The 27,295-nt window shown below is 42.4% G+C and overlaps 1 protein-coding gene across 10 annotated transcripts in view; it reads right to left on the bottom strand.

Annotated features, from left to right (window-relative positions):
* AKAP6 (A-kinase anchoring protein 6) overlaps positions 1-27,295 on the bottom strand; it is a 635,729-nt gene that overhangs the window by 528,775 nt on the left and 79,659 nt on the right. For 4 of the 10 annotated variants that reach the window (XM_058293576.1, XM_058293584.1, XM_058293582.1 and 1 more), the window contains one exon: positions 9,475-9,686. The gene's annotated coding sequence lies outside the window, so the exon portion shown is untranslated. Of the gene's footprint in view, positions 1-9,474; positions 9,687-27,295 lie in introns of those variants that run through there. The other 6 variants (XM_058293588.2, XM_058293578.2, XM_012529179.4 and 3 more) reach the window with 3 other exon arrangements.

Raw genomic sequence — 27,295 nt, forward strand, 5'->3', positions numbered from 1 at the left:
TGCTAATGTAATAGGAATAAACAGTGGCACAGAAATGAGGACTTGGGGAGGAGGCTTGTTGGGGCCCGATCCGGGTGGGTGTGTGTGTGTGAAGAGTGGACTGTTGAACGTGGGTAGTAGGTTTAGAGCTGCCCCAGAGAGATAACTGGTGATAGGAATATTGGTGGGAAAGAAACTAACCACAAGCACTAAGGATTAAGAAAGCTGAGGGGAGACAAGAAAAAAATGATTTTGAGTGGGCCAGCAAAGGTAACATGTTATTTAGGAAAACATTAAAATCAAGGAATGAGGGAAACGGACTTTGGCCCAGTGGTTAGGGCGTCCGTCTACCACATGGGAGGTCCGCGGTTCAAGCCCTGGGCCTCCTTGACCCGTGTGGAGCTGGGCCCATGCGCAGCGCTGAGTGCGCGCAAGGAGTGCCCTGCCACGCAGGGGTGTCCCCCGCGTAGGGGAGCCCCACGCGCAAGGAGTGCACCCATAAGGAGAGCCGCCCAGCGCGAAGGAGGGAGCAGCCTGCCCAGGAATGGCGCCGCCCACACTTCCCGTGCCGCTGACGACAACAGAAGCGGACAAAGAAACAAGACGCAGCAAAAGACACAGGAAAACAGACAACGGGGGGGGGGGGGGGGGGGGGGGGATTTAAATAAATAAATAAATAAAATAAAATCTAAAAAAAAAAAAGGAATGAGATAAAGAGAACAGAAGATTAGAGGGCAGCTTGAGATACAGTCATCTAGCCTGGAGCTCCATCTCAGGTATATCCAGAACAAGGGAAGAAACGATCAGAAACCATCAATAGCAGAGTCTAAGCAACACAGTGTTAAATCTGTGACAAGCTTCCTAATTAATATACATGTGGGGGGGTATATGGGAACCTCGGATATTTTTTGAATTTACATTTTTTGTGATCTATATTTCTTAAAAATAAACAATTTAAAAAATTGATGGGGGTGGGGGTGGGGTATATGGGAACCTTTTGTATTTTTATTTTATTTTTTTTTTTAAAGTGATGATATTTTTTTTTAAAGATTTATTTATTTATTTAATTCCCCCCCCCTCCCCTGGTTGTCTGTTCTTGGTGTCTGTTTGCTGCGTCTTGTTTCTTTGTCTGCTTCTGTTGTCGTCAGCGGCACGGGAAGTGTGGGCGGCGCCATTCCTGGGCAGGCTGCTCCCTCCCTTCACGCTGGGCGGCTTTTCCTCACGGGCGCACTCCCTGCGAGTGGGGCTCCCCCACGCGGGAACACCCCTGCGTGGCACGGCACTCCCCGCACGCATCAGCGCTGCGCATGGCCAGCTCCACACGGGTCAAGGAGGCCCGGGGCCCGAACCACGGACCTCCCATATGGTAGACGGACGCCCTAACCACTGGGCCAAAGTCCGTTTCCCTGTATTTTTAAATGTAACGTTTTGTGTGATCTATTAACTTTAAAAAATGATAATTAAAAAAAATTTTAAAGAGGAAAAAATTAAATAAAAAGAAGGTCATTAGGAATAACAGAAAATTTTGAATACTATCCATTGAAAATTGAAGCAAATAATGATGACCCTTATCCACACTTCTATTCAACATTGTACTGGTCACTCTATAGAAAATCCATGGGGGAAGCGGATTTGGCCCAACGGATAGGGTGTCGACCTACCACATGCAAGGTCCATGGTTCAAAGCCCGGGCCTCCTGACCTATGTGATGAGCTGGCCCACGTGCAGTGTTGATGCGTGCAAGGAGTGCCCTGCCACACAGGGGTGTCCTCCACATAGGGGAGCCCTGCATGCAAGGAGTGCGCCCTATAAGGAGAGCCGCCCAGCACAAAAAAAGTGCAGCCTGCCCAGGAGTGGCACCACATACACAGAGAGCTGATGCAGCAAGATGACGCAACAAAAAGAGACAGATTCCCAGTGCTGCTGACAAGAATGCAAGCGGACACAGAAGAACACACAGAGAATGGACACAGAGAGCAGACAACTGGGCAGGGGGCAGGGAGGGGGCAGAAAAGGGGAGAGAAATAAAAAAATAAAAAGAAATTGCTAAAAAAAAAAAGAAATAGACTGATGCAAGTGATAGAAAGGGGAGGACAGAAGCAATTCTGATCATAAAAGTCTTATTCTGATGGTGTTTGTATATATATACACCTCTATTCTTCCAGCAATGACCTATCAGTGAACTTTGTCCTGAAAAAAGTCACTGACTTAAGTGTGTGTTTGATCTTAAGATAGTAACAAACTATCATATCAGTCAAGAAAAGATGGAGTATCAATTAATATTATTTGTTAGTGGACAGTTTAAAATTGAAATAATTTTCTTCATCACAATTGCACCAATATAAATTATACATTTTATACATTATAGGTAAAAATGAAACAATAAAAATGACAGATATATATATATATACGTGTGTGCCAATGGTCTCCCTAATTTGTAAAGTATTTGTACCTTTAGCAAGTGATCTGGCACATAGTAGGCATTTTGTGCATATGTTGACTATTGACTACTGGTGAAATTATCTGGCTTGTATAATGATGGGTGCGGCAGGACATCCGTATTGTATGGAGAAAGACTCAAGTCCTTAGAACTTGATGTTTGGAGAAGATTCTACCCTTAGATCTCCAAGAAGTGACAAGAGGCCTTTATGAGTTTATCTGATTCTTGTGAACTCAAACAAACCACACACACACACACACAAGGATTCTCTTCTCTAACAATTTTCTACAGGTCTTCAGATCCATGTCTTAACTCAAAAATTAACAGTCACTTCTCTCTGTGACATGGGTGGGAAATGCTTTACCTCCCATAAGTCCAGGAATCAGTCACCAGCATCTCATAATTATCAACAACTATAGCAGATCTGAACTTCTGAACATTAGCTTAGCTGGAATTGCCTTGCTGGGGAAGGGTTCGTTACAAATATTGGCTGTAATTCTCTTGTTAATTTTTTTAAAAAACGTGAACTCTTCCTGCAGTAATAAAACCTCAAATTATAGGTCCTCAACCTCCTAGAATAAGAAAAAAAATTTTTAAAGATAATAATGCTAAAAAAAAAAATACCCAGCCAGAGTAAAATGTTATGTAATTTAAATTAAAATCGAACAAAGAAGGCGATAAAAGTAATCAAGTAGTAAACAAGGGGTGGGAGAATTAATATAAACAATGAACTGACAGCATGATTAATTAGCTTGCTTTGCAAAGATGATTTGATTTCTTCCCTGGAAGCAATGGGGATGAAAAACAAGCCTGACGTACCAAATATCCTCATGTATAATGTAATATGTCCCCCATTGCCAGTAAAAGAAGTGCTACTGAATTAACCATGCACACTGCCGAATTACCAGGCACCAGGTCTTTGCTCTGGGTTGTTTGATAACTATGACTTCTTAGTTCTTTTTAGAGCCATAATTTCTATTTGAATTGCTCCAGAGCAGGAGTCTCAAACTCAAATGCCCACAGGGCTCAGGGCAGTACCAATGGGGGTAAGTGGTCAGGAGATGGAGGGGCACCTCAGTGAACTGGAGGATATAGCCCCATCTAAGGCAGCCAACTCTTGCCCAAGTAAGCAATATCTTCCAATTCCTCAAAAGAAGTTTGAAATGCAGATTTGTGTGTCAATTTCCTTTTTATACCAAAAGGGCCATTCAGGGCTGGCTACATAATTCGCAGGGCCCAGTGTAAAATGAGAAGGCAGGGGTGCTTGTTCAAAAATTCTTAAGAACTTCAAGACAGGGACAGCAGAACATTAAACCAAGTACAGGCCCTTGTAAGCACAGCACCCTGTGCAGCAGCACAGGTCGCACACCCAGGAAGCCTGTCCTAAGACCACACAAAAGAAGCTGCTGTAAGCCCAGTTTCAGCTCATCAACGGCCAGTTGGAGACCCTGTTCCAGAGGTTCCACATTCTCCCCAGTTCCCCTTGTGACTCAAAGCATACAGTTGCAAGATGGCTGAAGGATTTGGGACACACTCTATGGCTGAGCAACAGAGAAAGCATGGCTGGTGTCTTACGATGGATATGAAGTCTCATTTGCCCTCACCGGGTCTTAAGATCAACTGAGGAAATGAATCTCTGACAGGAGTGTGTTTGTAGTAAGGAATCTACTGACTATTAATTCAAAATAACTAAAAGTCTGTTACTGTCAACCAAAGTCCTTTAAAAAGTAACATTCTTGGGAAATGGATGTGACTCAAGTAATAGGGCTCCCATCTACCATATAAGAGGTTCAATACCCAGGGCCTCCTGGTGAAGGCAAGCTGGCCCGTGCAGCAAGCTGGCCTGAGTGGCGAGCTGGCCCATGCAGAGTGCCAGCCCACATGGGATGCCAGCTCATGTGGGATGCTGCCCCGTGCTGGAGTGCCACCCTGCACAGGAGTGCCACCCCATGCAGGAGTGCCGGCCAATGTGGAGAGCTGATGCAGCAAGATGATGCAACAAAAAGAGACACAGAAGAGAGACAATAAGAAACTAGACAAAAACTAGGGAGTTAAGGTGGCACAAGAGAATGATTGCCTCTCTCCCATTCCGGAAGGTCCCAGGATCAGTTCCCGGAGGCACCTAGTGAGAATACAAGCAGAAACATAAGAATACACAGTGAATGGGCACAGAGAGCAGATGAGGGAAGCAGGGAGAAATAAATAAATCTTTTAAAAAAAAATGTTTAAAAAGAAAGTAACATTTTTCTAAAAAGGCTTCCTACTTGAGGCCTATCTTCAGGTTTGAACATGTGCAATTGCCACCAGAGACACTCCCTAAATCAATCTGTGATTGTTACAAGTTGGATATACCTCATATATTCTATGAGTCTGCACCTGGAAAATTTCATGAAAATTTATGAAAATAAAATCATATTTTACATAATTAATATGATTATTTGTAGAGATTCTTCCCTTTTGAAATGATAATATTTGTAAGGCATGCCGAGGTGAATGGAAAAGGCTGCTCATAACTGGAGGTGACCGGCACACCTAGCCCATTGTGGTCTTTGCCTCCACCAGGCGGAAGCTGGAATGCTCGACTTAGATCTACGGAGAAACATTTTTGAAGCTTAAGAAATAGCTTTTATAAAAATGAAAAAATCTCTCATTAATGTCACATGCATCATATTTGCTTCTGTCAGCTTTGTGTCAATTAATATAGATGTACTTTTTGATTGATTATAATTAGGCTTTTCAGAATAGTTTATATAATGAAATGCTAATTGCCATTTTGGCCTTGCCCACACCCAACAAAAGTCTAATCCAATCCCCCCTCCAAAAAAAAAATCAAAGCAGTTATAAAACGCACTGGATTTACTTTCCCATATAGAACAGAACATACATGCATTTTCACCTACATATATATATATATATGTACCATGTTAATGGCTTTAGCTATTAGCACATGGAATAGAGAGAAGTAGTGGTATGGTATTAGAGGGACTAAATTATTCTACCACATTTATTTGTTCATTTTTTTGTGTTCCCCCTCTACAATGTAGTGGGTATAGGGATTTGTACCTGACTTGTTTCCTGCTATGTCTTCCAACAATTGACATGTGGTGCTCAATAAATATTTGTTGAATTGAATCGAATAAATTCATGGGATCAGACTAAATTTCCATTCACTGATTCTAGGATTGGAAATAGAAGGAAATCAGAGTCTTGTAGAAGGACCACCATTTAGGAAAGCTAAATCCCCATTGGCTTTTTTATTCCCTAATTGGAACCTCACTCCCTTAGTTACTCCTACCTAGCAACTCTATTGCTTTCCCATCAGACCGTCATTCCCGTACCTCACTCAGACATGAGCTTGGGCTTCCTTGGAGCAGGCTGGGACAAAGGTTACCACCTTCCCAGAACCTAGAAAAGGCTAATGAGCTTTATGGAATGATATTTCTAAGTATTTACCGTACCTGAATCAATATCAGTGTGCTATTAGTGTGTACATTAGTCCCACAGTCAAACAAAGAACGCCCTTTAGAGCCCAACAATGATGCTGGGCGTGGATAACTGGGGATGGGCAAGATGATACGGAGATGACTGTATCAGTTTTCCTCAAGCTCCAGGCTTCCAGGATATTACACAAGACTGTCGTTCTTGCCCATTGTGTTGTCAGAGATAGGCAGTGTTGGGATTCAGTCACTGATACCCTCAGCAGAGTCAACACTTTTTCTAACATCTTGACCCAAGAGATGAACTTAGAGTGTACCTTCCAATCTGTGAAAGCAGTTTCTTCTTCTACCCCTTGCCTGGTGTTGCCAGGGAATGTAAGTGACTTAAAGTTAGCAAGCAGTACAGATGTAGCTAATGAGAAAGGTCCAAAAAACTTGTATCACTATTAATCCAGGTAAGACCTACATTTAGTATAAGTCCTTCCCACTTATGCCCATTCCCACTGATGTAGCATTTTCCATACACAGATCCTGGTAGAAAGATATGTAAAGGAAGGGTAGTAGCAAAAGGTCTGAACATCAATTCTGCAATACTTAAGTTCCTAGGATCAGAGTAGTCACATCTGACCAAGATTCATGCTCATCCCTGACATAAAATTGAGCTTAGTGTTGTGAATGAGATTTTGTTCTACATCTGAAATTTGATTTTCCAGTTACAATAAGAAGGGGTGGGATGAGTTGTGATGGGGTGAAGCTGACTGATCTGTATGGTATACATGTTAAAATTTCATAATTCTCGGAAAACTGTGGATAAGCACATCAGATAGCACTGGTTTGAAATCCTGGCCCAATCATTTATTAACTATATGACCTTAGACCAAATTTCACTAAGACTTAGTTTCTGCAAAATGTGAATAAAACCTAACCCCATAAAATGACATTGTTACTCTCGACCTCATATTGACATTATAAGGGTTAAAAGGATCTATACAAAGCTTAGTTCAATGCCTGATACACAATAAGTATTGACTAAATGATAACTGTAGTGGTTATTTTGATTATTATTTTTATTATCCCCACCATGGCCTAATCTCAAAGAATTAACTTCTTTGTAACTTTGTAATTCAGTACTGAAAGCCATAACCTAATTCATGGAAGAGGTTAGCTTCTTGTGAGTCTTCCACGATCTAAACTTGGCCCCACAGTAAACATGGTCTTGATGATTATTCAGTCATCACTGTGAAACAAAATTCTTTAAATTCTAGAAAGTTTCAGTACAACACCAAGAAATGTAGCCATAGAGCAATCTCTCTCCCTTCCCCCATACACACACACCCCATCCAACCCTTGGGGATATATTAAAACAAAGGCAACCGAAATAACCTTAGCCAGTAATTAAGACACGCAGCAAATCAGAGAGCCGTACTAGCTGTGGCCCTCTGCTAAGAAAATGAAGGCCAGGATGGCAGCTCCCATTACCAGGGCTTTGTTCTCCCCGTACAAAAAGAACACAAAAGCATAAAGTTGGGGAACTGTAACTTCATTTTGAACATTTGGAGGGGGGAAAATCACAGGCTCATCTGAACTGGGAGGATGTTCCACCAGATAACTGCATCAGTCCACACCCACCAGCGCCCTTCCCCGCCCTCAAAGCATGACTCCACTTTTTCTAACACTGCCCTTAAGGAATCTGGTTTCTGTAACTTCCAGTAATTGTACAAATCACCCATGATGAAGCAGCTGAGAGCACTGTTAAACAAAGAGACTGAAATTAAGCAAACAGAAATCTCATTAAAATGTTGCCTTTGGTTATTTTACTCCTAGCAATTCATGTTACTCAATACGTCTCATTTGCTTTTCCTTGGAAGTAATACTTGGAAAAAAACACACCAAAAACACATTCTAATGGCACTGAGTGATTTTCTACAGACTCATAATCCACCCACTGACTTTCCCTTCCCCCATCGTTATCTAGCACTCGTTCCATCACCTTAGAGCTCCTAACTGAGCTGTGTTCACACCCAGCAGTCCCAGCAGAGCTTTCTGCTCACATTATACGACATTTTAAAAAGCAGATGATGAACAATTCATGCCCCCTAAGTGCTTAGATAAAGCAAGGCTTAGCTGACCTCTCCCATTCCATACAGCTGCATGTCAGACACGTAAGCTTAACAGACTGCATGTGTATGATGTGGCATAAACAAACTAATTAAAATCCATGGTCTTTCATTCCAGCTAGTGTCTAATGGGACCAATATGCTTGTCTCTGTACAAAAGAGAAAAAAAATAATGCAAGCTGGTTAGAGGTATTACTTTTCCTACGTCCTATTATATATATCTCTTTTAGTCTTAAAAACAAACAAACAAACAAACAAAAACCAGCCTGAAAGAAGAGGAACTCAGGGGTTGCCATTCTTTCCTGTAAGACTTTTCATATAGAAACTATCAGCTCAGCAGCCCTGAGCCAAAAGACCACTCCCTGATTCCAAGTGGTCATATTGATCAATTGAACTGGCAAGTGCCTCCTCCTTTCTCTTGCTTTAGCAGCAGTCAGCTGCACTGGGGAAATCTATTTCCATTTCCCAAAACAAAAGACAACACACTGATCCTTATCTGATACTGTCACACCACAATTTTAGGAGAAAAAAAAAAGGAGAAGATGCCTGAAAACAGAGCTAGGTATGGAAATGAAACCCATACATGTTTATCTGGAGTTTCAGAATTGAGTTGAGGTTATGTCCAAGTCCAGGATCTATACTCCCCACAATCACTGAGGACCCTGATATTATTCATCATATCAGGTTTTGCTTAAAGTTAAGTGAAAGAAAGCACCACCTAGGTCACTTATAGGGGCTCTCCCTAGGGTTACACCTTCATTGCAACTGCCGCAGAGAAGAGACTTGTTCCTTTCTCAGTTACAAGTCAGCCTGCAAACAACTCCAGCTATTTTAGAGACTAACCGGAGATGGAAAAATATTGTGGCAGTCTTTCAACTAACTATGAAGGATATGGGTCAAAGAACTACCATATACATCATCAGGCTCAAGTAACTTCTTTCGGTTTTGGTCTTTACGTTCTTAATAAATTCTGTCTCAACCATTCAAGAGATCCCCCTTTCATATTAGGGTTATGTCAAATGCTTATTCAGCATTCATTGCTTGCCATGAAGAAGGCAAAAACCCAGCGGAGGTAAATACTGAATTTCACACTGCAAATCACTAAATATTTCATAAATCGCAAGAGCAAACAGTGTACCAATTAGCTCTGGCTCATAAAAAATATATATATATATATCTTTAGAAAGCTTAAATACTGTCAACTACTTATTTTAGGTCCTATTTTGGGGTTTGCAATAGAAAATTACCTTATGCTTCTGAACAATTCACTAAAAATAACCAGCAGCAAAGGAGCAAGAATAATTTTAGGTATTTTGATTCCTATGTGACTCTAACAAGCCTTTGTCTTAACCCAGCGGCCTGAAAAACAGATTTAGGTAAAAGCAGCCCTTCCTTCACCAGTCCATTTTAAGCAGACAACATACCCCCATCTCCACCTTAAAAGACACCGACTAACCAACAAAACAGCCGCGCAGTTAAGACCCAGACATTTAACACTCACCATCTCCTGCTCCCACTGTCCTCTTTTGATGTTTACGGCACATCTGTAGGATGCAATACTAGGAGATGCCTTGTTTGACCTGCTGCATGATGCTGTGACATCAGTTCAGATGATGCAGCTCATTATGGGAAAGACTGCTGTTGCTATGGCAACTGGGATGTGCTAGGAATCCTTGCTGCATTTCCAGTGGAGCCTGAGACAATACGGAAGCCCTGTAAGAAACAGACGATATGCAAAATGTAGACCAAAGGAAGAGAATTTCTCATTGGACTAAAATCCATAGGTTTCAAAGGAATTTCTTGAAGGCACTTTGGAAAAGTAAAGTTCACCTCCTACTTTGTTGTTACACAATTTTTTTTTAAAAAGTGGAAAGGAAATGTAGATTTAACTCTAAACAAATAAAAATTCAAATGCACAATGTTTCCCTGTTAGCCAATTTGATCGTTTTTCCTCTCTGGACAGCACTATGGTGCTTTTTTTTAAAGTTATTGAGAAGAGTTGTTTGTTCATCTGTCAAAGACAAAAGAAGAAGGGATGGAGCAGAAAAAGCTTTAAAAATGGAATTTAAATAGCTGAGCAAGTGATTTTAATTCTAAAGCAAATAGGCTTTAATTTTCCAAGCATAGGCAAGCTCCCAGCCAATGAAGACTGCTCTGATCATTTTCCCTGATGGAGACCAACCCACAGAGCCTTCTCATCAGAGCAGCCCCAGATCTCACCTGACCATCGCTTAGGCCCATGGTTGGAGGTTTGGAATCTAGGAGGACATATCACACCACCCTCAACTTGTAGGGCCCCTGTCCCTGGCCTGAGAGAACCCCTCCTCCTTGTGGCCAAACTGTGGACCAAAAAGCAAGAGAGTTTTTTTTGGATTCAAGCATGGTAGTTGGAGCAAGTGGCAGACCTGCTAGAAACTTCCTTAGTCACTAGCTTCCAAACCTCTGGGACTCATTTTTCCTCTCTTCAGGGCAATGAGACTATCTAATACCACACAGAAGGAAGTTACACACACACCCTCCACCACCACCACCACAACACACATACACATGAACTAGAACTGTCCAAAAAGCCACATTTACACAAGTCAAATTGAAGTACTTCTCCAGTTTGTAAAAGAAACACAAATCTAAAGCAATCACTTCTTTCCAGTTCCTAACAAAAACAAACATCACGTGGTAAGGAGACATGAACGGAACAGCCCATCTTCTGCATATTTAATAATCTTGGGCCATGGGAAGAAATGGGCAGAATCAAGCCCAAAACAGCAATTATGTTGTCTCCTCCTACTTGAGATTTTAAACAGCACTGTTGGGTGGAGGGGGAAGGAAGGAGTGACAGAAAGAATTCAGTCAGTGCGTCTGAAAGCAGGGGCTGATAAAATGCCTGAGAGGTGCCAAGATCCTAGCAGGGTGCACAATCAGCAGTGCTCAGAGCAGCCCTGCCCTGGATGTGAAGCCAGGATTGTTCTTGTTTCATCCAATGAGGGAGACCAAGAGCAGGCAGAGAAGCTGCCTGCCCAGGTCCCTCCTGCTCTCTGCAGGGGAGGGACAAGGGGGTGGAGCCTTACTACCAGCCCTTATTTTTTTTTCTTTTTAAAGATTTATTTTTTATTTATTTCTCTCCCCCCACCCTGTTGTCTGTTCTCTGTGTCCATTTGCTGTGTGTTCTTCTGTGTCCGCTTAGATTCTTGTCAGCAGCACTGGGAATCTCTCTCTCTTTTTGTTGTGTCATCTTGCTGCGTCAGCTCTGTGTGTGTGGTACCACTCCTGGGCAGGCTGTGCTTTTTTTTGCAAGAGGCGGCTCTCCTTGCGGGGCGCACTTCTTGCGTGTGGGGCTCTCCTACATGAGGGACACCCCTGTGTGGCATGGCACTCCTTGCATGCTTCAGCACTGTATGTGGGCCAGCTCACCACACGGGTCAGGAGGCCCTGGGTTTGAAACCTGGACCTCCTATGTGGTAGGCAGACGCTCTATCTGTTGAGCCAAATCCGCTTCCCAGCCCTTATCTTAAGAACACATACCACACTGAGGAAGGTAACAGGCAGGCTTTCCAGCACAAAGAGCACTGATCTGGGATTCAGGAAGCCTGGGTGTTAATGCCAGTTCCTCCAGTAAGCATCTGTGTGACTTTGACCCAATCTATTAACCTCTCTGGACCTCAAGTTTCTCTTCTGCAGAGATGATGGATTTAGCTAATAATCATGGCTTCAAAGTTTTCTGTTAGCAGTGGGACTTTTTCTTCTAATGAAACAGACCAAAGCAGGGGTGCCCTTGTTTAAGAGGGAATAAGAAGCCCAGAGCCAAGACTGAGGATCCTTCTCAATCACAATTTCCTACTTCATCTACTATAAGGCACCCCCTGAAGGCACCTCTGAAGAACCCCTCAACCTCTGGAGAAGATGAAATGACAGTCACGGGTCTAGAACAATACTACCAGGACTTTCTGGAGCCAAAATCCCATAAGAGAGGCCAGGATAGGATCAGGAGTTCGAGACTTGAATATGGCCTCTCAGGATGAGAAGAATCTTGTCAGTACCCTTTGTCAGAGAAAGTCAGTTGCTTGGTGGAAAGAAATGGCTGGCTTATCAAATTTGAGGTCAAGTCAGACTTTCAATAACCTTAACTGACTGAATAGCTAGCCCACAAAATGTCCCAGATTGGCTGTAAAAGGGGACCCATAAATATCAGGATCAACCATGAAGTGCTCTCTTACCTTGTGAATGGCCCTATGGTGATTCACTTGGGACTTTCAAGTGGCCTTCTCATTGCCCCCACACCCCTGCCTCGTGAGGTTGTTTTGAGGATTGCTTACAATAATATATATGCATTTTGGTAACTAGGTATCATAGAAATGTCAAATCTTATTAATATTGTAGTAGTGATTGTCTTTAACAGCCCATTCAACCCATCAGTGGAGGCTCTTTAGCTCTGACTGTGGATCCAGCCAGACTCTGGACACTAGATTAAGATGGTTAGTAAATGGCCTGCAAAGTCTGCACAACTACCAAGGAGGACCTGTTTCTCAAAACCTACTTCAAATGAGGTCAGAGATGGTAATGGGCAAGGAATCTCCACAGAGGACAAACCTAGGGCCAAGGGGAACAGTGAACAAATGAGTTTCTCCTGGAGAGCAGTATCAAGGCTAGATCAGAGAATTGAGGCAGGGAGTGTCACAGCTAAGTGGTTAGAAGAATTTTGGAATTGCTGTGGATCAGGGACCACCATGTGTATCCCACTCTGCCCCTTTCTGAATTGGAATGGGCACGGTTATCCTGTTCTGCTTCAACACTGCTAATAGGATATGATGGGGATGAGGGGTGGTTATGGGGGAACAGGTAATCTGTCCGTGGAGAGCCATATCCAGACCTGATGGAGAAGACTATGTATCATCCAAAAACCCTGGACTCTGAGCTTGAATGTAGAGACTAGATGGGACTTGGGGTAGCTCCCTTGGGATGTAAATGTGTTCTTTGTGGGGGGAAAGATAAATAGATATCTGGGGTCCTGTGGCAGCTATTGGGATAGTTCTTTAATATCCATGTTTTCCCTTTCTTCCTGGGCAGCTCCCAGTGCCCTTACCTCTAAGTGGGCTATGATACCACTTCTTACCAATGGAATATGAGTGAAAGTAGAAAATCTCACCTTCAGACAAAAGTGGTTAAAAGTGAGTGTGCCTTTTCCACATTCTATTTCCTTCCCGTGCTAGCTGGATGCAGAGAATACAGTAGAAAACTCTGAAGCCCTGGAAGATAATCCCACACTATGGAAGGAGTCTGGGTCCCTGAACGACTGCATGGGGCAGAGCTATCATCTCCCAAGTACCCACTGACCCACATTAAATTGCAGTATGAGTAAGACATAAACTTGTACTGTATTAAGCCACTGAGATGTGGGGGTAGTTTATTATAGCAGTTGGCCTACCGATACCACTAAAAACAGATTCCCTTATTGCAGACCACCTCAGGGTCTTTAATCTGCTTATATGCACTGAAACTCTTCCGGGGTAAGAGAGATAATATGCTGTATTTCCCTAATTTATTTAACCATAGAATAGTTTTTTCATGGACTAACAATTCTTTGGTTGTCCACAGCATGGGAAACACAGCTATGAACAATGAGCTAAAACTACCCTTAGCCCCTGATTCAGCCAGGAGGGTGTAGGGGGGCATAAATTGAAACTTCTCTCATATCTAGTACAACTCATTCTTCCTCCAGTTTTTTCCTGCCATCCCATACTGGTGGTGTCATTATAGACAGAGCAACATTTATACAAATGTTTCCTCCTGACCAGTTTTCCCTACTTCCAGTTAGGAATTATGTCCTAAATTTCCATTCTTTTTAGTGTTTGTATTTTAGGGGCTTAAAACATCTTAAAGCAATTCCTTTTAAAGATGACAGGCCTGCATTACTTAGTATGCAATGTGAAAATTTATAGAGCTGAGGAATATGTATATGAGTTGGAGAATCTGTTGAGGACGTACTACCTGATTTCACAGGTAAGTCCCCAAATTGTCATGGATAAATACAATAATTGTGTATGTCTTGTTCACTTTAAGATTAAATGAATGTTCTTGATTGACAAGTGACCTTCCACATGGTCATTCAGGGACTCAACTATCTTGGGGTTCCACCCTCCTCTATAGCCTTAGAGTATTCATTGAGCAAAGGGGGAAGGAAGATGGGAGGTCGCACAGGGCAGGGTTTTGTGCACCAGGTCTGGGAGCACTCATCTTCACTTCCACCCACATTCCATTGGTCAGAACTCAGTCACATGGCCATACCTACTGAGAAAGAGGCTGGGAAATGGAGTCTAGTTTTGTGCCCAAGAAGAAAAGGAAACAGTTGCAATGTGCAGTGGTCCACATCATGAGATCAGGTATCTGATCCTTGTTTCTGGCTGCATTTTACACAGGTCTACAATACACACCAGTGGGTTTCTTTTTTTTTTTTTTTTTTAATATTTTATTTATTTATTTATCTCCCCTCCCTCCCCCACCCCAGTTGTCTGTTCTCTGTGTCTATTTGCTGCATCTTCTTCTTTGTCCACTTCTGTTGTTGTTAGTGGCACAGGAATCTGTGTTTCTTTTTGCTGCATCATCTTGTGTCAGCTCTCCATGTGTGTGGCGCCATTCCTGGGCAGGCTGCACTTTCTTTTGCCCTGGGCGGCTCTCTTTACGGGGTGAGCTCCTTGCACGTGGGGCTCCCCTACACGGGGGACACCCCTGCGTGGCAGGGCACTCCTTGCGCACATCAGCGCTGCGCATGGGCCAGCTCCACACGGGTCAAGGAGGCCTGGGGTTTGAACAGTGGACCTCCCATGTGGTAGACGGATACCCTAACCAGTGGGCCAAGTCCACCACCAGTGGGTTTCTTAAATGCAACCAGTCAGAGTGCAAAACCATCATAGGCCACATTTGGCGCCAGTCTACTCATACGTTTGCTAGCAGAACAGCTTCAGGTCCTCTTCTGCAGGAGTCCTGCAGCAGGCCAGTGATAGGTCACACAGTCTCCAGGAGCTGTTCTATCTGGCCCCCAGAGAACAGCTCAGGAACAACGAGATAACCACATCAGGTAAGTACATGAGTGCCAGCGTTAAAGGCTTCATTCCTCACACGAGCCAGTACCTTTTTAACTTCATAGGCATAGCTTCTAGGGTCTCCACAAGAGATAAACCTAGTTACAAGAGTCACCCAGTGAAGCCAAAACTATGGTTTCTTCTCTGGATTTATAGTTAACCTAATCCAGACACCAAGGAGGGCTTACCTCTCTAACCCTCACCAGCCATTTTGGATGTGGCCAGGGAAGATAATAGACCAGTGGAGGGGGGGGGAAGAGCGGTACTCCCAAAGGCCCTCCAGAACCAGGGCCATGGGACAGAATGGATAAACAATGCCTCCTAGAAAGCAGAGTGAGGGCTAGACTAGGGAGATTCCCCTATGTCAAGTAGAGATTTTTTACTAAACTAGTCATTTTGACCATAAGCAATATTACCTAGAAAACAGAGTTGACATTTTACCATTTTCAGGTTTCCAGGAGAACAGAACTACAAAGTTAACCAAAAGTCAAATTCTCATGAGGAAGGAAAAAGAGTTTAGTTAATCCTCTACCTACAGTGCCCAATTCTGGCTAAAAATTAAGCTTAGAAAAGTTCACACAAAAAAACAAATATTTGAACAGTCTAACAACATGCCTATATGGACATACGCCCAGGCTGGCTGTAAAAGATGCTTCAATCAGTACATTTTATTACACTTGAGACTATTTGGAGGCCAAAATATTTGGACACCAAACTAAAGTGGACATTTGTGGCCCTTATTATTGTCAGATGCTCAGTATCTCTTCTGCTATATTTAGGTAACCATGCAAAGCAAAAAATGTTACTTGAAGATTATTAATCACTGGAGATCAGAATAGAACTTGCAGCCATCATAATGGTATATAAACGCAGTCACTGTTATCTTTACCTGATATTTGGGTTTATTATTTCCTCTCAGACTTTGCCCCTTCCACACTCCAACGTATATTCTGTGTGTACAAATTCCGCCAAAGGAATGGAACATGTGATTCAGTCTTAAGCCAGTCATCTTGTTGCATTCCTTGACCCAGAGAAATCAGACTCAGGCATGGGACCCCATCAAAGCAAATGAGGTTTGATGAGACATTTTCTTGGAAATCACTGTTGGCTGCTGATTTTGAATGTGAAAGGATGTCAGGTCTTACATGACTAAAAACCTGTCTGAGGATAAAGCAAGCAGGAAAGCAGAGCTTGTTGAGAGACAAAAAACTGAGTTCCAGCAACAATGCTTGAGTGAGAAATCAGCCTTATTCTAGTTTTGCCTGCTTAAGCCAGTATGGAGTTCCAGTTGCAGTAAACAAAGAAATAACTGATCCACAAAACCATCTGAGAAGTGTGTAATGCACAAGTAGGCTCCATTAGCATTCATTCTCCTTGGAAGGGCAAAGAAAAACTGGTTCTCAAGGGTTCCCTCGCCTCACAGATCGCCTCTCTGAAAGGGTTAGATCAGTGTCAGAACTGGCAAGACCTCCTCAGGAGGAAAACGCAAGGTCTTATGTGTCTTTTCTCCTAGACATTCCCAGATTTTAAGACGTGACCTCACACCTCAGTCAGCCTGGGTTCCTTCCTTTGTCCTTCCAGACAAAATTCTCATCAGTGAAGACTGGAGAGCCTCAAAAAACCAGGGAGGGCAGATCAGATCCTGAATGAACACTTAGATTTGGAGCCTGATGAGGACCTTGGGATGATTTGCCCACAGAAATTTACCCCAATCAAGTCAGAGATTTCCTTGCTGTCTTGAATTTAAGATTTTCTTTTGCCTGACTTTACAGGGTGAATACTTTTACTGCTCCACTTAGATTTAACTCCAAACACAAACATTTAATCTGGAATTATGTGGCTTTAGTATGGTAGTCAAGCCCAGGAGTGTGTGGGAAAGAAAATGTTCAAGACTTAACATAAGAAGCAGGGGTTAAGAATGGTTTTACTGAGCCTCCTCTTGACATAGAGGTGCAATGGACACAACCAATCCAATGTCCACATAGAAGAGGTGGCATTGGATTGGGAAAAGTGGACATGGTGGACGATGGGTATGGGGAAAGGCAGGAAGAGATGAGAGGTGGAGGCGTCTTTGGGACATGGAGCTGCCCTGGATGGTGCTTCAGAGGTAATCACCGGACATTGTAAATCCTCACAGGGCCCACTGGATGGAATGGAGGAGAGTATGGGCCATGATGTGAATCATTGTCTATGAGGTGCAGAGGTGCCCAAAGATGTACTTACCAAATCCAATGGATGTGTCATGATGATGGGAACGAGTGTTGTTGGGGGGGGGAGAGGGGGGGTGGGGGGGTGGGGTTGAATGGGACCTCACATATATATTTTTAATGTAATATTATTACAAAGTCAATAAAAAAAAGAAAAGAAAAAAAAAAAAAAAGAATGGTTTTAAACTCTGCCCTGGTATTTCCAGGACTTTTCCTGGTTTTGCATTTTGTTTTTGTTTTTTTTCCATAGGTCTTAATCTCATCTACTCAAGTAGACAGCTCTTTTAGAACACTACTATGCTACTTTTGATTTCTCCATAAAGTTTAGCATACTTTAGACACAGGTAATTCCTCAGTAAGTCCCTCTTAATTGCTAAAAGGAAAAAAAAAGGAGGGGGATGTGGGGTAATTTTATATTCCTTGCTTCCATTCCAGGCAAAGACAAATTTCCTAGCAGCTTTCTCCTAATAATTCCAGAGAAAATATTTGAAATTTTTAAAGTTTTTCTAAGGCTTATTATATGTGTAAATCTTTATCCCTTCCTTTCCTGCTTAAAATAACAAGAATTTGTTACTAAAAAGAGCTGACAAAACAAATCAGTAGCAAATGCCTACTATGTGTCATCAGAGGCCCCATTTGTAGCAGAGAGCCGGAGTGATGGTAACGATACCCATTTTCAAGTTATTTACAACTGAGTCTTGTAACTAACAGCATTTTTAGTTCACAGTCTTTTAATCTAGACTCCTCCCCTTACCTGAGAAAAACCATTGATAAAATAATCAAACCTCATTTATAAAAATATTCTCCCAACATAAACATAACACATAATAGAAAAATGGGGGTCCCTAAGATAAATTTGGTTATATGAAGTCATTCTTTTTTACTATGGAAAAGAAACACATTACATCACACTTTCAAAGGTAAAACTCCTTCAGTAAATAATACAGTAACGGCACATATAACAAGGTCACAAGTGGCTCTAATAAAAGAGGTTCGTTTACAGGGTTCAGACATTTTAGCGAAGAATCTGGTTCAACAAATGCACACTAGAAAATTAGCTCTATGTAAAGTACAGGGTTACACAACATTGGCAAAGAAGCCTTTTAAATTCATACAGTGCTGTGAAATAAATAACAGAGCTGAAATCCTATGTCCTACTACAAGCATCAATTTTGTTTTACCTCTAGCTGAGCCCTGCCATCAGCCTGCCTTATAGTCCATTAAAAGGGGGCATGTCTGCAATGAGAACGAATTTGAGCATCTCCAGGGCAAGGCCTATATCCTCTAGAGCAGAGTAGGTTATGTAGCAAACATTTGTTGGTACATTGCCTAGTAAGTGCTTCTTTATCTGAGTTGGTCAAACTCAGAAACTTTATCCTTCCAACCATTTTCCATCCCCTGGCCATTTAAAGGCATGCATTCAAAAACTCCCAAATCTGGGAAACGGACTTGGCCCAGTGGTTAGGCCGTCCGTCTACCACATGGGAGGTCCACGGTTCAAACCCCGGGCCTCCTTGACCCATGTGGAGCTGGCCCATGCGCAGTGCTGATGCGCGCAAGGAGTGCCTGCCCCCCCACGCAGGGGTGTCCCCGCGTAGGGGAGCCCCACGCGCAAGGAGTGCACCCATAAGGAGAGTCGCCCAGCGGGAAAGAAAGTGCAGCCTGCCCAGGAATGGCACCGCACACACTTCCCGTGCCTCTGACGACAACAGAAGCGGACAAAGAAACAAGACGCAGCAAATAGACACAGAGAACAGGCAACCGGGGGAGGGGTGGTGGAATTAAATAAATAAATAAGTCTTTAAAAAAAAACACTCCCAAATCACCAATCAAGCAAATGTGTATGTACATAAACACAGACATACACCTATAGATTTAAAAACATCAGTGAGAATGAGATTTTGCACCTAATACCTTCCTTTCCCACTTACTATAATCAGCACCATCATTTTACCTTTTTTAAATAATCTATTTCAAATAACAATTTATTACTTTTTAAAGATCAATTGATTTATTTTCCCCCCTTCCCTTCCTCCCACCCTGCTGTTTTCTTACTGTCTTCTCTTCGCATTTTCTCTCCTCTAGGATTCACTAGGATTCAATCCTGGAGATGCCTGAAGTGGAGAGAGGTTCCCTGTCAACTGCACCACCTCAATTCCTGGTTTCTGCTGTGCTTCACCTTGACTCTTCCCTTGTCACTCTTTTCATTGCATCATCATCTTGCTGCATGACTCACTTGCATGGGCACTGGCCCACCACACGGGCACTCATGCAGGTACTCGTGTGGGCACTGGCTCACCACGCAGGCACTTGCACTCACTGGCTCACCACACAGGCACTGGCAGGGCACTGGCTCACCCCACGGGCATGCTTTCTCTTCTTTTTCACCAAGAGGCCCCAGGGAATGAACCCAGGTCCTCCCATATTACAGGCAGAAGCTCTATTACTTGAGCCGCATCTGCTTCCCCATTTTACTTTTAAATTTACTGATTTACTAGTGGAGAAAACATTCTATCTATGTACTTATAAAGCTTTTTACCACAATACAAAACATTATGGCTTCACGGAATTCTTTTGAAAAGGATTACACAGACACAAACATAAGAGTAAATATATAATATTTATAAGAAAAATGTCACACAAGAACATAAAGCATAATCTATACCTCAAGAAATCATAAAAATCACAAAATCAAATAATGAAATAGTTGCTTTATCTAATTCTGTATGTATAGTGCTTACCCAGCTCTTGTAAGGAATTTGGACAGCAAGATTAACCTTTATCCTGACTAATACAAAATTAAAACACTTTGGGACGTATTATACTTGCTGTATTGGCCTTTGGCTCAAAGCCTTAAACCACCCAAGAAATGTGGTATAACTGTAGAGAGTACCCTCGGTGGTGAATCGGCAGGATGATAATGTGTGGTTCAGGTTTTGAATTGTTAGTGGTGTGCTGAAGAATACCACTAATCTACTTTACCAGATGAGTTAGACTAGAGAAACAGATGGTCCTCCAAGGTGAAAATGTACCAGCCCCATTTATACATAAGGGACTACAAGTGGTGGTTTTAAAATAGGTAAATATCTGTCTACCTATAATAACAGGAGTTAAAAATGCTGTTTGACCTAAAGTAAGGGGGAAATGGAAAGGACAAATGAGTTTATATGGCTATGAGTCTCTAAAAAAGAGTCTGGAGGATGTCAGAAGGAGTGCCCTAATGCACACCTGAGCAGAGTCTCAGAGACAGATAAAGTAGATACAACCCCAGGTATTGGTTCTTTTGAGGGCTAAAGAGACCCACAGGTTCTATGGTCATGGCAGATGGGGTTCACTGCCATGTCAGTTGGCCCTTCTTTGGAGCTGGTGTTTCTGCGTGATGGTGCTGGACTCAGATGTGATCTCTTTTCACAAGCCTTTCATGCTACTTTACTGGAATTGTAGTTGGTGCTGGGGTTTAAGATATATCTAGGGGATTTGAATCTCTGGACTGACAATATGATAGCCAGGCCCTGAGCCTCTACAGACTTCAGCTCCTACACTCTGATTTATTGGACTTACCCCACTCAGCTAACATGGAGTTGAAGAATGTCAACCACCACACCATGGAGCCAAGAGTGCCTACAACTGAAAGCAGGAGGATTGCATCCAGTATCCATGTGGAATCTAAGCTCCTCTTGACATAGATGTGGAATGTACACAACCAAACCAAGGTCCACAGGAAGGAGGAATACAGTAAGGATTAGAGTGGACTTAATGATATTCTATTCATGAACTATTGTGGTTAGTAATCGAGAAAATGTGGCATTGGTGTGAAAAAAGTGCCCATGGTGGCTGCTGGGTACGGGGAATGGGAGGAAGAGATGAGTTGTGGAGGCATTTTCGGGACTTGGAGTTGTCCTGAGTGGTGCTGCAGGGACAATTTCCGGACATTGTATGTCCTCCCATGGCCCACTGGATGGAACGTGGGAGAGTGTGGGCTATGGTGTGGACCACAGGCCATGGGGTGCAGCGATGCCCAGAGATGTACTCACCAGATGCAATGGATGTGTCATGATGATGGGGGAGAGTGTTACTGTGGGGGCAGTGGGGGTGAATGGGGACCTCATATTTTTTTAATGTAATATTTTTTTAATGAATAAATAAAAAAAAAAATAGGTAAATAACCAAAACTCCCAAAGAGGAACTACCCTGAGCCCCTGAGTGAAGCACTGCTTCTGATGCTGTATAAGGCTCCCGTGCACCTGTGGTTTTTTAAATTAGCTTTGGAGTCCTCTTCCTCCACATGAGCCAGCCTTATGAGTAACTGTCACTCAGATGGCGGGATCTGAGGAGCATCCGTACCCCGCCCACCCCACAGGCTCCCTCACAAAGCTGCTCCTCCCTAAATCACCTCGGAATTCACTCCACTCAGTTGGAAGCTAATGAGTGTTTTGGAGGAGAAGTGTCACCGTCTGCCATCACAACCATTGACATCTGCAAGGCAGCATGTGCTGTGGGAAAGGCACTAACTAGATTGGTGGGCAGACGATGAGGTTGAAGCCCCAGCATTAACTAACCACGGGAAATCAGGCAGGTCAGTTAACCTCTCCCTGATTCCTCATCTGTAAACGAGTCACTGCTCCGCTTACCTAACATGCTGTTGTAGCTCATGAAATGACATGCTGTTATTTGTAAGTGCTTTAGGAAAGAGGGAATGGTGGGTGGAGCAAAAGGGGAAGAAGAAGGGGAAGAGAAAGGGAAAGGGGGAGGGAAGGAAAAGCAGAGAAGGAAAGGGGGAGAAGGAAAAGAGGAAAAAAGGAAAAGAAAGAAGGAGAAGAGTAAATGGGGTAGGAAAGGGGGGAGAAGTAAAAAGAGAGAGGGAAAACAGCAGATGGAAAAAGAGGGGAAAGCAAAAAGGAAGAGAAAGGGAGAAAAGGGAACAGGGAATGGAAAAAAGAAGAGAATGTAGACTTTGAAACCTGAATTTTTATCTAAGCTCTGCTCCCACCTAAATATATGTCCTTCTCTGAACTTCACACTTTTTCTCTGTGAAATAGGGTTAACAATAGACTTGGAGGGTTATTATAAGCATTACCAAATCACTCATTCATTCAACAAGTGTTTATTGAGCACCTACTATGTGTCAGGCACTGTTCTAGGTGTTTGTGATATGTCAGTGAACAAAACAGACCAGGACCCCAGTCCTTGGGGAGCTCACATTCTAGTAAGGACAGAAGTGTCCAGCAGGGCGAGGGCAGCACACTCAGTAAATGGTGGTTATTCTTTTCATTGATGTTAACAAACTGCAAGGTACTATTATTATACTTCAAATTGATTAACTAGATTAGCTAGGTAGTCATCTGTCAAGGAATGGAACTTAGAAGAGGTAAACTATGATGAGAGAGGAAAGAAAGGTCCAGCAAATCACATGGTACATGGAAGAGAGACTGAGGTAAAATACCTATAGCCCCAGGATGGGCAGCCCTTCATCATCAGTAGAAGAAAATTACATGGCAACCAGGAACACTTGCCTTGGACTATTAAATGATGAATAATAAACTACTCTAGTAGTTGAGCTGTTACATATGTTTTATAAGCTCCACAGGTTATCCTACTGATCAGTTGGGATTGAGAATCACTGGACTAAATAATTCACCTGTGACTAATCAAGAATTACTTTGTTGCACTATGTGAACTTTTATTCTTACCTTATCAATGTACATGAAGAAGTCTATGAATTTACTGTGGCTAAAACAGGGGCTTTTGAGTTTTTCTACAAGGTAACATATTTGTGCTGATCCACACTCTCCTTGCTCACTTAATTTATAGAAAGTGAGGGACGGTGTGTGTTTTAGTTTCCTAGGCTGCTCAAAGCAATCATGCAATGGTTCAGCTTGAACAATGGGAATTTATTTACTTGCAGTTAGAGTCTGGGAAAATGTTCAAATCAAGACATCATCAAGGTGATGCTTTCTTCCAGACCAGATGCTGGTGATCCTTGGCTCCTCTGCCACATGGCAAGGCACATGACAGCATCTCTTCTCTTCCAGATTTCCTTGCTGTCAGCTTCCTGTTTCCATGGTTTCCCATCCCCCTCCCCTCCCCTCCCCCCCCCCCCCCCCACCATTACATTCATAAAGGACTCTAGTATTGGATTAAATCCCATTCTGAATTAGGTGGGTCACATCTTAACTGAAGTAGCCTCATCAAAAGATACTACTGGGGAGCAGAGTTAGCTTAGTGGTTGAGTGCCTACTTCTCACATACAAGGTTCTGGGTTCAATCCCTGGTACCTCATAGAAAATACAAATAAAATTCAAAAGAGGATCCTACTTATAATAGGTTTATACCCATAAGAATGGATTAGATTTAAGAACATGCTTTTTCTAGGGTGCACACAGCTTCAAACCACAGTGTGCAAGATGAGGCTGGACAGAGAAGCAGATGGAAGGATCTCAAATGTACTCTAAGGGGGCTCAGCATGGGCAGGGGGAAGGGTCAGGGGTGGGGAGCCACATAAGAATTTAAAATGGGGGAAGCGTATGTGACTCAAGTGATAGAGCTTCTGCCTTCCGTATGGGAGGACTTCGGTTCAATCCCTGGGGCCTCTTGGTGAAAAAGAAGAGAAAGCGTGCCCGCATGGCAAGCCAGTTCCCGCATGAGTGCCCGTGTGGTGAGCTAGTGCCTGTGCAAGTGAGTCACGCAGCAAGATGATGACATATCAAAAGAGGGACAAGAGGAGAGTCAAGGTGAAGCGCAGCAGAAACCAGGAACTGAGGTGACACAATTGACAGGGAACTACTCTCCCTATCAGAGGTCTCCAGGATTGAATCCCAGTGAATCCTAGAAGAGAGAAAATAAGAAGAAAAGACAACACAGACAACAAAAACAGTAGGGCAGGAGGAGGGGATGGGGGGAACATAAATAAATAAATCTTTTGAAAAAAAAGAATTTAAAGTGGGAAAAGACAATCTGAATGCAAATTTAATAGAGTTGCTGCTTTCAAAATATTTCCTTCTCATCTGGGCTTCCTCGAAATGGTTTTTTTATTCATCTCTAATTTAGTATGTGTAGCAGTTTGATATGGTTATGGATTCCAAATATAGATATTGGATTATGTTTATAATCTGGTCTGTACCTGGGTGTGATTAAGTTATGATCAGGGCTTTGATTGGGCCATGTCATTAGGACATGGGTAGGGACTCACAGATAAAAGGCATGGCAAAGGACAGATTTGGGGGATTTTGATGTTGGAGTTTTGATGTTGCAGTTTGATGCTGAAGTCTTAAGCTGGAGGCCCAGGAAGTAAGCACACAGAGGAAAGAGAAGCAAGCACCAGGAAGAAAGGACCTTAGCCCAGGAGAAGAACACAGAGGAATAGAGACAGCTCCTTGGACACGGCAGAAACACCAGGGAGAGAGACAGAGCTGTTTACCTGATAGTCTATAGCTGACCTTGTGGAGAAAACAGAGGAGCTGAGCCCAGAGGAACCCGGGAAGCCTGAACCCTCACAGACTTCAGCAGCCATCCTGCTCCAACACATGAAAGTAGACTTTGGTGAGGGAAGTAACTTATGCTTTATGGCCTGGTATCTGTAAGCTGCTACCCAAATAAATACCCTTTATATAAACCAACCAATTTCTGGTATTTTGCATCAGCACCCCTTTGGCTGATTAAAACAGTATTATTTTCCCCATTTTTTTTTTTTTTATCTAAAAGCTATCTTTTAAAAATAAACTCTCAGTTTAAATTACTAAGGGTACATATATATATAAGATAGAAGGTCAGGACACTAGAGACTTCAATCAAATGCAAGTTATCCTTTGAGAAATGAAGGAAAAATAAATAAGATTAAAATAATATAGCTAACTATGTGATAAGTAGTTATTTTAACTCATTTAATCCTTAAAATATTCTGTGAGAAAGGTTCTAATCCTCATTTTGCATATAAGGAATTAAAGGCACCCAAAGTCCCCAGGATCTTGCAACTAGGAAGTGGCAGAGCCAAGATTTGAACCCAGGCAGGTTCACTACAAAGCCTGTACTCTTACCATCTAGGACACAACATATAATGCCTAAAATGTTGGTATTTACCATTGGAACACAAACCATCTCTCATGAACATACCTGTCCTGGCATCTTGCCGTTACCATCTCTATTCCCCATTGACAGCCCAGAATTCAGTTAGTAATGGAAAGAAGAGGCAGCACTCACTCTAATAATCCACAGTATAAAAGTCATGAGCATAGCATGGAGAGTATGCGGTGCCTTAAAGAGCTTCCAACAGCGACGCATATTTTAGAGACTACAATTGGAAAATGTTGCCCAAGAAAAAAAGTGTTGGTACTGATGGGCATGAATTAAGTTTTCAATAAATTCTTATTGGTCAAAGCAATATGCAAATCTCCAAACTATTCAGCCATGAGACCAATTCTCACCAGGCATTTATTTTCACACTATAATGCCAATGCTGCTAAAGGGGAAAGGGTGCTATAAAGAAGATGTTGCTGATCAAAGGATGATTGCACCAAGTACCTGGCATGGCAAGTAGAAAAGGAAGTACAATTTCAATAATTAATAGGACTCTTGTCCTCCAGGTCTAATTTTCAGGCTCTGGGTCTGTACTCATTTGCAGGGTTGATTTATAAAGCCAGAGTGAGTTAAAGACCTGTTGCTCCACAGCAAAGCAGAGCATAGAGTTGGAAATCAGCAGCCCAAAGTCTTGGTCCTGGTAATTGGCTTTGAGGATTATTCACATTCTAACTTTTATTTTGTTTTTTTCATGAGGTATTCCCTGCCTATTTCTGGGGAGTGTTGTGAAAACCTCTTAGATAATAGAAGGAAACATGCTTTCCAAAATCAGAGACTACAGGCCAACACAGTGAAAATGGCATCAGTTTTAGAGCCAGGGAGACCTGGGTTTAAATCTCAGCTCTGCTGTTTACTAGCTTTGTGATCACAGGCAAGTTGCTTACCTCTCTGAGCCTAAGTTTCTTCATCTATTGAAAAGGGATGGTAATACCTACCTCCTGGAACATCAAGGTAAATTAAATGAGTCTGTTATGGAGATCACCTGGTACACAGCAATTCTAAGTAAACAGTAATTATTGTGCCCTATAAGTTGAAGAACAAGAAATTGAGCAAACCCTACAAGTTGAGGAAACACAAATGCTAATAGATGTTAAATATAGGTTTCTCCAAACTAGTCCTATAAATTGTCATCCCCACAGGTAAAAAAAAATAAGTCCTGAAGCTGGTAGAATTTTAAACAGAGCTAGAAGCCTGATTCAGTCGATATTTGAATAGAAGAGAATCCTAGGCACTTGTGCTCTCAAAATTCAACCTAGGTCAGTTAACCCTCCAAACCTCCAAATCTTAAGAGGTTACATTTTCCAGGATCTAAGTCATTTTAAAGGTGCGAGAGAAAGAGCAGAAAGACCATGATAACGCGCTAAAAGGAGAGTCTCAAATTGGTCCTGGGCATTTTGGGAAAATGATAAACAGAATGGGAGGGTAGCCAGAGGTGCAGGTAAATTAACATCTGTGGTTTCCTCTTCCCATTTTCACAAGCAGGGTTTTCTTTCTGTAGTGAAGGTTTTAATCATTATTCCAGAAAGTAACTAAGAGGATAGGTGTATTGGAATTTCCTTTTTCTTTATATTCCTTTTTTATGCATGGCTCCCCTTGGGAGAGAGAATTTATTCACTAATATATGCATGGATAAGTGTGGAAAAAGAAAATAATTTCAAAGAACCAAAAGTGGGCAAAGCTTGACTAGGAACTGCTCTAAAGATATAGCCTTCCAATAGGGCAATCCCAAGGGGGAAACTTCATTCTCTGATATAACAAAAGTATACATGGAGACACTAGCACACCCATCCAAATGCACGTACACAAGACGCAGCACAGTCAAGAAACATAGCACATCAAAATTACAATACATCACAAAATCAGCATCCTAATTATTTCTGCTGTAATAATTCAAAGGAACTGAATATATGTATCAGGAAGACTTGCACTTACCACTGCTGGATAGTTTTTTGGTGTTTTTTTTATT

The sequence above is a fragment of the Dasypus novemcinctus genome, chromosome 3 (assembly GCF_030445035.2).
Source record: "Dasypus novemcinctus isolate mDasNov1 chromosome 3, mDasNov1.1.hap2, whole genome shotgun sequence".
In the NCBI taxonomy this organism is placed as follows: domain Eukaryota; kingdom Metazoa; phylum Chordata; class Mammalia; order Cingulata; family Dasypodidae; genus Dasypus; species Dasypus novemcinctus.